At 42.6% G+C, this 10,666-nt stretch overlaps 1 pseudogene; it reads left to right on the plus strand.

Annotated features, from left to right (window-relative positions):
• LOC109846809 overlaps positions 1,252-10,666 on the plus strand; it is a 31,199-nt pseudogene continuing 21,784 nt past the window's right edge.

Below are 10,666 nucleotides of genomic sequence, written 5' to 3' on the forward strand. Positions count from 1 at the left end.
AACTGTTCAAAAACTCATCATACTGAGGGGAATAGTATGACTAGCCTGATTCAAACGGTAATCGGTAAAGGTAAATCAAACCCGTTGATAGCTGAGGATTTGCTAAAAATCCTAACTCATCAGAAACTTCTTTATTCAAAGTGTTCCACACCACACGCGAATTGGTTTAGGTCTGAAAACTTTGAAGGGAGTCTTATAGACGGTAAAAACTACCTTGGAAGGTGAAGCACGAGATTCGCCTGCATGTTCAAGCTGCCCGCATAGCTTAGAAATTAAGCTCACCCAAGGACTTAGCTCGCTAGCATGAGCCAAGGCCACGCGATCACCAAATTCACCTACATCGGGTGACCATAGACCCGCCTACATGAAGCTCGCCTCGCCTGCACGAGTCAAGAGCTGAAGTTGCCTACGAACGACAAGCTCGCCAAACTCATCAGAGTACTTGGCAGCCGCTATACCACGTACAAAGATGGGCCTTCCCACTTCCCCACGACGTGAAGGGAAGGAGCACATTACTCTGAGCCCATCAAGTAGCCGCTCACAGTACGAGTGATTGGTCAAATTCATGCAATCGTCAAGTCCGCCTGCATGAAGCTCGCCTCGCCTGCACGAGTCAGGAGCTGAATTCGCCTATAAACGGTAAGCTCGCCAAACTCACCAGAGTACTTGGCAGCCGCTATACTACATACAAGGATGAGTCTTCCCACTTCCCCATGACGTGAAGGGAAGGAGTACAATACTCCGAGCCCATTAAGTAGCCGCTCACAGTACGAGTGATTGGTCAAATTCATGCAGTCATCAAGTCCGCTTGCATGAAGCTCGCCTCACCTGCACGAGTCAGGAGCTGAATTCGCCTATAAACGACAAGCTCGCCAAACTCACCAGAGTACTTGGCAGCCACTATATCACGTACAAGGATGGGCCTTCCCACTTCCCCATGACGTGAAGGTAAGAAGTACAATACTCCGAGCCCATTAAGTAGCCGCTCACAGTACGGGTGATTGGTCAAATTCATGCAGTCGTCAAGTTCGCCTGCATGAAGCTCGCCTCGCCTGCACGAGTCAGGAGCTGAATTCGCCTATAAATGGCACAAGTTCGCCTGCATGAAGCTCGCCTCGCCTGCACGAGTCAGGAGCTGAATTCGCCTATAAATGGCAAGCTCGCCAAACTCACCAGAGTACTTGGCAGCCGCTATCCCACATACAAGGATGGGCATTCCCACTTCCCCACGACATGAGGTGAAGGAGTACGATGCTCCGAGCCCCTCAAGTGGCCGCTCATGGTACAGGTGAGCGGTAAGATATTTTCCAACAGTACATGGTCATATCCCATGATTCAAGGAGTGGCCACACCATCCCTCCTCTATTTAAGAACTTCTTCCAGCCACGAAGAAGAGGTTCAGAACTTCTTCCAGCCACGAAGAAGAGGTTGAGCTTTTCTTCTAGCCACGAAGAAGAGGTTTAGCTATTTTTAGCCGTTCAGCGATTCGTTCAGAGTTGAATCAGCTAACTGAACCACTAGCTCTCGACTCCCAATCGGGTCGACGACAAGCTCTTTGTATAACCTTTGCACTGTAGCATCTTCTCCCAGTTTTGAGCCCCGATCGCCGTCGAACTCGGAGATCCGAACTCCATCAACCTGAGCTTTTACTACGTACTGAAGCTCTCCAGCAACCTCGGTCGAACCGTCCAAGGGAAGCAGACTCGGCACGAGAATCGAGCGAAGCATCCTGTAGCTACTGAAAGTCCCCACGTTAAACAAGGAGGGTATTCCCTCCGCTTCTGTTGTAATTTTGATTGATTAGTTTGTAATAAGCTATTCTTATTAATACAAACGAAGTTTCCTATTTTCGGGAGATCAAAATTTACACCTATAGAAGATGGCGACCATAGTGGGGGAAGCTGTTTCTTCAACCGAAATGGTGGTAGCTCAGTTTGACGAAGTTGCTGTTAGGACGACCGTGGAGTCCCTAGAGATCGAGTTTGACCAAGCCAAGTACGAAGAGTACTTGTCTTCTTCCCCCTCTGGTGGCGATACGTCCCGCAAACGCCACAGAGTCGTGCGCAGAGGCCAACCTCAAACGGACAAAGCCTCCGCGCCTGAAGACTCTGCCCGAGTCACGTCGAGGTAGAGGAGCAGCTTAGCAAGTGCAGAAGTTCGATTAACTCATAGTTAATTGATCAGTTAGCTGAACCACAGCTCTTAAATCACGACGGAGTTGACGAAAAGCTCTTTGTATGACCTTTGCACTGTAGCATCTTCTCCTAGCTTTGGGCCCTGATCGCCATCGAACTCGAAAACTCAAACTCGGCTAGCACAAACTTCTACTGCGTACTGAAGCTCACCAGCAACCTCGGTCGAATCGTCCAAGGGAAGCAGACTCAGCGCGAGAACCGAGCGAGGCGTCCTATAGCTACCAAAGTCCCCACGTTAAATAAGGAGGGCCTTCCCTTCGCTTCTGTTGTAACTTTTGATTCATTAGTTTGTAATAAGCTATTCTTATAAATACAAACAAAATCCCTATTTCGGGAGATCAAAATTCACACCTACACCCTCATATCGCATCGTCTAACTCAGCTACGCGCAGGGACTACTAGACGTAGGGATTATCAAAGAATGCAGAGGGGAATATCCTCGGATGACGAAGCATCAAATGCTAACTCCACGGTCACTTCTGACAAAACGGTATCAAGTCCAGGATAATCCCGTGAAGTGTTTATGATTAATACCGAGGAAGTAGACAAAATGGTTAAGGATGCTCTACCCAAACAGAAAGAAGCATTCAAAATTGAATTGGAAATGACCATGATGAGGATGAAGGAAGAGCATGACTAACAGATTCGGGCTCTATCCAATCAACTTGGTGAATCCAGCCGTCGTAACATTGCTAACCAAGCACGTAGCGATTCAGACGTGGACGAACATCTCAATGCTGATAACCCTCCCATTGACCAGAACGCTGGGGGTGGCCCCACTAAGAATAACGATGCTGAGGGTAGTCCCACCAATGATGATAACTGTGATGCCCCAGGGTTCACACAAGGCTGCAGTCCAAGGTGAAACCTGGATTGTCAAACCTGCCAAGCACCAAACACCATGCTACGACATGTTTCACCATCACAGTCACTATCTCTCTAGTGGAATCAACACATAGGTAAAGGTACTAAATAGACAAATAATGGAAGTAGAGCAAAACCAGATATACACAAAAGAAGCATGAAAATAATCATCAGTGAGCCCAACAAAATAAGATAGAGATATCTCTGAGTCTGAAATAAACCTCAAGTACAAAGAGTCAAATAAGGTACCACTATGGCTCTCAATCTCTACAACATAAAATACAAGTCTAGAATCTGACATAAACAACTAACTGTGGAGTTTTGAAATAACTACTAAATAATAAATAACTTGATGGACGCGGTCGACCGCGAAACCTGCAGAGACTTGTTTCCTGTTTTGAGTTGGTTTTAGTTTTCTAAAGCCCATATCCATTTCCTGGTTATATATATATCATATTTTCACGATATTTTTAGTTTTCTAAGAACCCTAACAGCCACCAAAACCTCTTTAAAATCCTTTTTGATTCTTGGAGAAGTTTGGAGGCTTTCAAGTGGATTTTTCGCGGGATTTTTGGCGTTTGGCTTGTAGATCTTCTTTGGCTTGGCTTCTTAAGCGTTTTTCTACAAACCCCAGGTGAGTTCATCTCTGCTAATCCTCCTCCTATTTTTTAAAATGTTTTTAAAGAGCTTTTAACATGTTTTATAGAGCCAAATTGACTAGTTTATGTATAAAAGTTAATTCTTTGTATTATATGTATAAAGACTAGGTCTTTCCATGTTAAAAAGTTTGAGAATAATTTTCACAGAAGTAATTAAGATCTAAAAATAATTTAAAAATGGTTTAAATCTGATGAAAGATTATTTGTGCTTTATTTCAAGTTCATGTGCAAGAATTAGGGTTTTTGATATGTATTTTATGCAAATAATCATGCTATATATGTTGGATTTGTTCCCAGAAGTTTTTATCTGCTGTAGACATGTTTTCATGCAAGTTTCATGTTGTTTTAATCATGTTTGAATCACCTAAACACAACATGAACACGACACCCAAAACCAGCCTGAGAACCTATAATTTTAGCCCACGGTCGACCGCGCCCTACGGCGGTCGACCGCATGCAGGACCGAGACCTGGGTAAGCCCAGGAATCGGTCGCGGTTGACCGCTGCATAATCACGGTCGACCGCCAATTTGTAAGTGGCCATGTGCATGTTTGTTTCGACTGTTTGAGTTGTCGAGCGAGCCTCTCAACCTTGTACTGTCATGATACAATGTTTATGAGTTGTTTAACACCTGAGATGTCAGTAAACACCATATATGGACATGCACACCGAGATACGTGCATGAATGGTTAGAATATGTTGTGTTAACATATTTTTGTCCTAGTTCAAGTTGATGAACATGAAGAGTGCATGAATGGTTAGAATATGTTGTGTTAACATATTTTTGTCCTAGTTCAAGTTGATGAACATGAAGAGCATAGCATATTGCATTGTATTCCGGAATAGGGAGATAAAAACCTATTTTTATAGGGCGATTGAGTGAGAATATCACAAAAGTATCGTCATTTCATTGTATTCTGGGATAGGGAGATAAAACCTATTGCCGTAGAGCGATTGAATAAGAATATTACAAAAGTATCACTATTACATATGAAGATGCACACATGTAAGTTTTTATTTGTCGTATTTTGATTTCATATTGGATTCCCGTGAGTAGGGTATTTTCTTTGGGATCGTGGCTCACATGATATGGCTCATAGTTGATTTTTGTTTTGGATGAGATCCCTCTTATGTTAGAGTTTTTTTTTCGAGTATAAATTAAGATGTATATTTGATTGAGGTTTGGAGTGTTTTCCTTTTGGTTTACTATTTTCATTCATAGGGTTCGGAGTTGGTATTTAGGGAGTCATAATTTGAGACATGGTATATACATAAGGGTTTTCTTGTTTGGATTATTTCGCTCGATGTACTAACTCTCGTGTTGTGATTTCCTAAATATTAATTTCTAGTTAGAATTTTATGAATGATTTCATTTGTATATGTATTAATTCTATTTTTCTATATTCTCCTACCCCTTCCCCTGGGGAGAGGTGGAGATGATCTCTCTATAGCGCTTTGACGCTCGTTGTTTTCCCCTCTTTCAGGTAGTAAGTCCGGCGCACGGAGAGTCGCAGGTTGATGAAAATTTCTCATAGATTCCATCAAGTTATTTATTATTTAGTAGTTATTTCAGAACTCCACAGTTAGTTGTTATGTCAGATTCTAGACTTGTATTTCATTTTGTAGAGATTGAGAGCCATAGTGGTACCTTATTTGACTCTTTGTACTTGAGGTTTATTTCAGACTCAGAGATATCTCTATCCTATTTTGTTGGGCTCACTGATGATTATTTTCATGCTTCTTCTGTGTATATCTGGTTTTGCTCTACTTCCATTATTTGTCTGTTTAGTACATTCACCTATGTTTTGATTCCACTAGAGAGATAGTGACTGTGATGGTGAAACATATCATAGCATGGTGTTTGGTGCTTGGTAGGTTTGACAATCCGGGTTTCACCTTGGACTGTAGCCTTATGTGAACCCTGGGGCGTCACTGGGGGTGGTCCTGTTATTTCTCTCAGAAATTGTCCAAAGCACGATACAAGCGAGGATGAGAAAATAAAGGACCTCAAGAGAACAATCAACACTCTGATGTCTATGCAAGAGGTACAGAAGATTAGTATTCTGTGTCCTTAGCCAAGAAAGTGGGATTCGATCCCGTATCCGGCAAAGTTCAACCTTATCAAAACTTCATGCCGTTCAACGAGAAGGGCTCACCCACTCAGCATCTGATCTACTTCAAGTCCTACTTGGCCATGATCTCCGGTAATGAAGCCCTGATGGTTCGGTCATTCGTTAGTACCATTCGTGGGCCAGCCTTCGATTGGTATTACCGTCTCAAACTGAGGAGCATCAACAGTTGGGATGACATGGAGAACCTGTTCCTCACTTACTTCTTTGATGATAACGCCGAGGTGTCAATCAGGACACTCTTCGATGAGAAACAAAAAGACGATGAGACAGTCGACAACTTCGTCAAGCGCTTCCGGAATAAGACGATGAACTACCGAGATCCGATCACAGAGGACTTCATCCTCCAAACCTGTCACAACAACCTCTCTTTAGATGTGTTGGAAGTTATGGGAGTAGCATCATCTACTACCCGGAAAGAGTTGAAGATGCGCGGAGAGCAGGCCGAATGTTTCCTCAGAAGGAAGCAAGCCGAGAGAAGCCAACTGATGGCTAATCCTCCGAACTCAAGCTTCGTCTCCCGTGGTAAGGGGAAGGCGCCTGTAGCAGTTGTTAATGTTAATCAGACGTTGCAACAACAACCCCGAAGACAGCAAAAGACTTCGGATCCGAGACTCCAAAAGGAGTATTCCTTCAAGAACGAAGACGTTCCAGCCATTTTCGAGTCCCTCCTTGAAAATAACGAGATCAAGCTACCACCTATCACAGATCAGGAGGAAGCTGATAATACTGTGGATCCAAAGTACTGTGCGTACCACAGGAGGATCCTTCATCCTACCAAGGTTTGCTTCACTCTCAAGAATAGCATCCAAACCTTAGTTGAAGCCGGCGTCATAACGCTAAATTAAGCTGAATGAAGACTCCGACAGGTATAAGAGTATAAACTACTCCTTCCTACACTCCGAAGAGTATACAAGTATAAACTACTTCTCAATCCTCCAACAGGTGCATGAGGATAAACTGCTCTATGTATACTCTAACATGTATATGAGTCTAAACTGTTTCCTTTCTTTCACAGAAAGTTCCTGGAGAGTGCTATGCCTAGTATTCTTAAGGATAACCCGGTCATCCAACTAAGTATAATGTTAGACCCGGTTTTGTAAAGGAACTGGGGGTGGATGATTCATGTAACGGAAATTTCTCGGAAGAATGTTATATGGTGTATTCTTAGGGATAACCCAGTTACTACAAAGAATGATAAATGAGAAACTCCCACTCGGACTCTGAATGTTCAAGGGTGAAACACATCTCATTATCGGGATCAATTTCATTAACTTCCAAGCACTCTTTTGCTGTGATGAGATTTGATCACTTCGTTGGGTCAATCTTCCCTCACAAAAAACTCCCACTGGTGTTGATGATTTATAATCTTCCACCACAAAATCCCTCACTGATCAAATTAGTTGACGGTGGTGGGTCCACTAAAAAATCTTTTCTGGTTTAATCCACTCAAAATCTTGCTACGTCTGTGCACTTAACACTTCCATTGTTAGAGTCCGGACATAATGCTTGGAATTTTGATTTGTCAATCCTTGACGAATTGTCAAACCCCTTCATGTTAAGTTCTTATCACTTGACACTAAGAATCCCTACTGAGTGATCAGTACAAGTCAACACTCGCACTGTGATCTGTACTCCCACTCCCACTGTCTACCTGGTCAAACCTTCCTACAGTTAGGGCCACAACCAAAACCCACTCTCGATTCCTCCAATGGACGAGAGGTCCACGAATCAAGCGATCAAACATTCCTACAGTTAAGATCGTCTCAAACCTCCCATTTGGTCAAACCTTCCTATAGTTAGGGCCAAAACTAAAATCCTATCTCGATTCCTTCCATGAATGAAAGGTTCACTTTCAAATCGAGTGATCAAACCTTCCTACAGTTAGGGTCGCCTCAAACTCTCACTTGGTCAAACCTTCCTATAGTTAGGGCCAAAACCATAATTCACTCTCGATAAATAAGAAATTCATCTTTAGTTCGGTAATCAAACCTTCCGACAGTTAGGATTATCCGAATCTTGTTGATTCTCAGAGTGGAGATCTCACTCTTAGTTTCACCTACCTGGATTCTCGGAGTGGAGATCCCACTTTGAGTTTCCTTTAGCAACTAGAGATAGAATATAAAATTCTTCCTCTTTAACTTTGGGAGATTGAGTATAAAATTCTTCCTCTCCCACATCGGGTTCTTCTTTGCCCCAAGAGAAGATACTATTTTTTTTCAACTCCCATAATCCGTGCCTCACACGTACGAAGAATTTTATCCTGAATTCTAAGTAGGGATAAGTTAACGCCTAACACGCATTGTCGGTTTAGTCTTTCACTGATTGAAAAAGACATCAGAATTCGAGTCTAGGAACTTTTATCCCGAAGCCTAAGTAGGGATAAGTCAGTACCTAACACGCATTGCCGGTTAGTTCTTGACCGTAAAAAGGACAAAAGCCCACATATTCGATATTGTGATAGGTTGTTATTAATAACATCATAATCTGTGCCTCACATGTATGGGGAATTTTATCCTAAATTCTAAGTAGGGATAAGTCAACGCCTAACACCCGTTGCTGGTTTAGTCTTTCACCGATTGAAAAAGACACCAGAATCCAAGTCTAGATAATTTTATCCTGAAGCCTAAGTAAGGATAAGTCAGTGCCTAACACGCATTATCAGTTAGTCTTTTACCGTAAAAATGATAAAAGCCCACATATTCGATATTGTGGCAAGTTGTTATTAATAACACCATAATCCGTGCCGTACACACGCAGGGAATTTTATCCTGAATCCTAAGTAAGGATAAGTCAGCGCCTAACACGTGTTACCGATTTAGTCTTTTACAAATTAAAGAAGACACCAGTATCCAAGTCTGGAGAATTTTATCTTAAAGCCTAAGTAGGGATAAGTCAGTACCTAACACGTGTTGCTAGTTAGTCTTTTGCCGTAAAAATGATAAAAGCCCATATATTCAACATTGTGGCAGGCCGTTATTAATAACGCCAAAATCCGCGTCTTACACGCGTAGGAAACTTTATCTCGACTCCTAAATAGAGATAAGTCTATGTCTAACACGCGTTGTTGGTTTAGTCTTTCGCCAAATAAAAAAGACACCAGAATCCAAATCTAGGGACTTTTATCCCGAATCCTAAGAAGAGATAAGTCAACGCCTAACACGTGTTTCCGGGTAGTCTATTCCCGTGAGAAAGACGAAGTCTACATATTCAATATCGTAGCACTAAGAGAGTTAACTCTCTTGGCACAACGTTACATGCAGAACGGACTTAAACAATCCGTATGCAAGCCCAATTCAAACGGTAATCAGTAAAGGCACGTCAAATCCGTTGATGGCTGAGGATTTACCAAAAATCCTGAGTCTACGTCTGATACATGCGGCCGAGTAGTCTATTCCTATGAGAAAGACGAAGTTTATGTATTCAATATCGTAGCACTGAAAGAGTTTTATGTATTCAATATCGTAGCACTAAAAGAATTAACTCTTTTAGCACAAAGTTACATGCGGAACGAACTTAAACAAATCGCATGCTAGCCCGACTCAAACGGTAGTCGGTAAAGTCTAATCAAACCCGTTGATGGCTCAGAATTTGCCAAAAATTCTATAAATATGATAGTTATTAATGCACCAGCCCTGTTAATTGGTCTCGTGACTCAAAGATCCGACAATCTCAGGATGAGATCCATACCTGCAGATGAATCAGCTTTAACAGTTGGTCATGCAGCCCTAACATTTGAGACCGTCACGCTCCAACGCTTTAAGAGCTTAAACTGTGTAGACTCCAGCAAACGTACGAGTATAAACTATGTTAATGATGGTCAACATGTTACAGCAAAGCATAACGCCGGTCAATGTGCTACAGTAAAGGTTGATGCTGGTCAACACATTAGTAATTTCACCAAAATAAGGTAAAGGATGATTCCAGGGAGCTCAATCGCATTCATATATGAATTTCTGACGAAGATGATCAGTTCAAAGTCAACTCAATGACACGAGCTAAATTCAGAAACTTACGCATCAACTTCAGTTCAAGACTTCGACAACAGTCAGACGATAAACACAACGCCGAAAGAACTTTATCTATTTGACAAAACACTGAATAGACTGAAGGCTGAAGAAGTCAAGAATTGAAGCAGTTCATAGGTCCCTCTACGAGATTGAGGAAAGTGCATATCTTATCCAAAAGCATTCCAGACTCTTCTATAAAAGAATGAGTCTGAAATACTTTGAAGGGGGTATCTGTAGGCGTCTAAAAATTCCTATAGGTATCCGTACATAGCTCGAGACGGAGAGAAGATGACGAACATCGTTATCCGAGTCTAAGAGGATTATCTGACGCTGACAAGTGCATGAACCGGAATGGCGAACCAACTATGTCTCATGCGCTCACGGGCCACCTCCAACTAGCCGTCACACCTGTCGGTCAGCTCGCGCGTCAGTCAACTCCAAGTGACTGAACATGCTCGTCAGTCAGCTCACGCACGTCGGTCAACTCCAAGTGACCAAACACGCTCGTCAGTCAGTTTGCGTGCGTCGGTCAGCTCTAAGTGCTCGCCACGCTTGTCGGTCAGCTCCAAGTGCCATAAAGAAGCTAACGAGTGCATGAAACAAGTTAACGAAGCGTACAAGTCAACAAGATGACCAAATACACAAAATGACAGAAAATACAAGTTCCGGAAAATCGAAAAACACCAAAGAGTTCAGCAAAAGGCCAAAACTCCGGCGCCAACACAGGATAGTGGCAGCTGACCAATTCCGGAAAATCGAAAAACACCAACGAGTTCAGCAAAAGGCCAAAACTCCCGCGCCAACGCAGG

This window comes from Asparagus officinalis, chromosome 7 (assembly GCF_001876935.1).
Source record: "Asparagus officinalis chromosome 7, Aspof.V1, whole genome shotgun sequence".
Lineage (NCBI taxonomy): Eukaryota > Viridiplantae > Streptophyta > Magnoliopsida > Asparagales > Asparagaceae > Asparagus > Asparagus officinalis.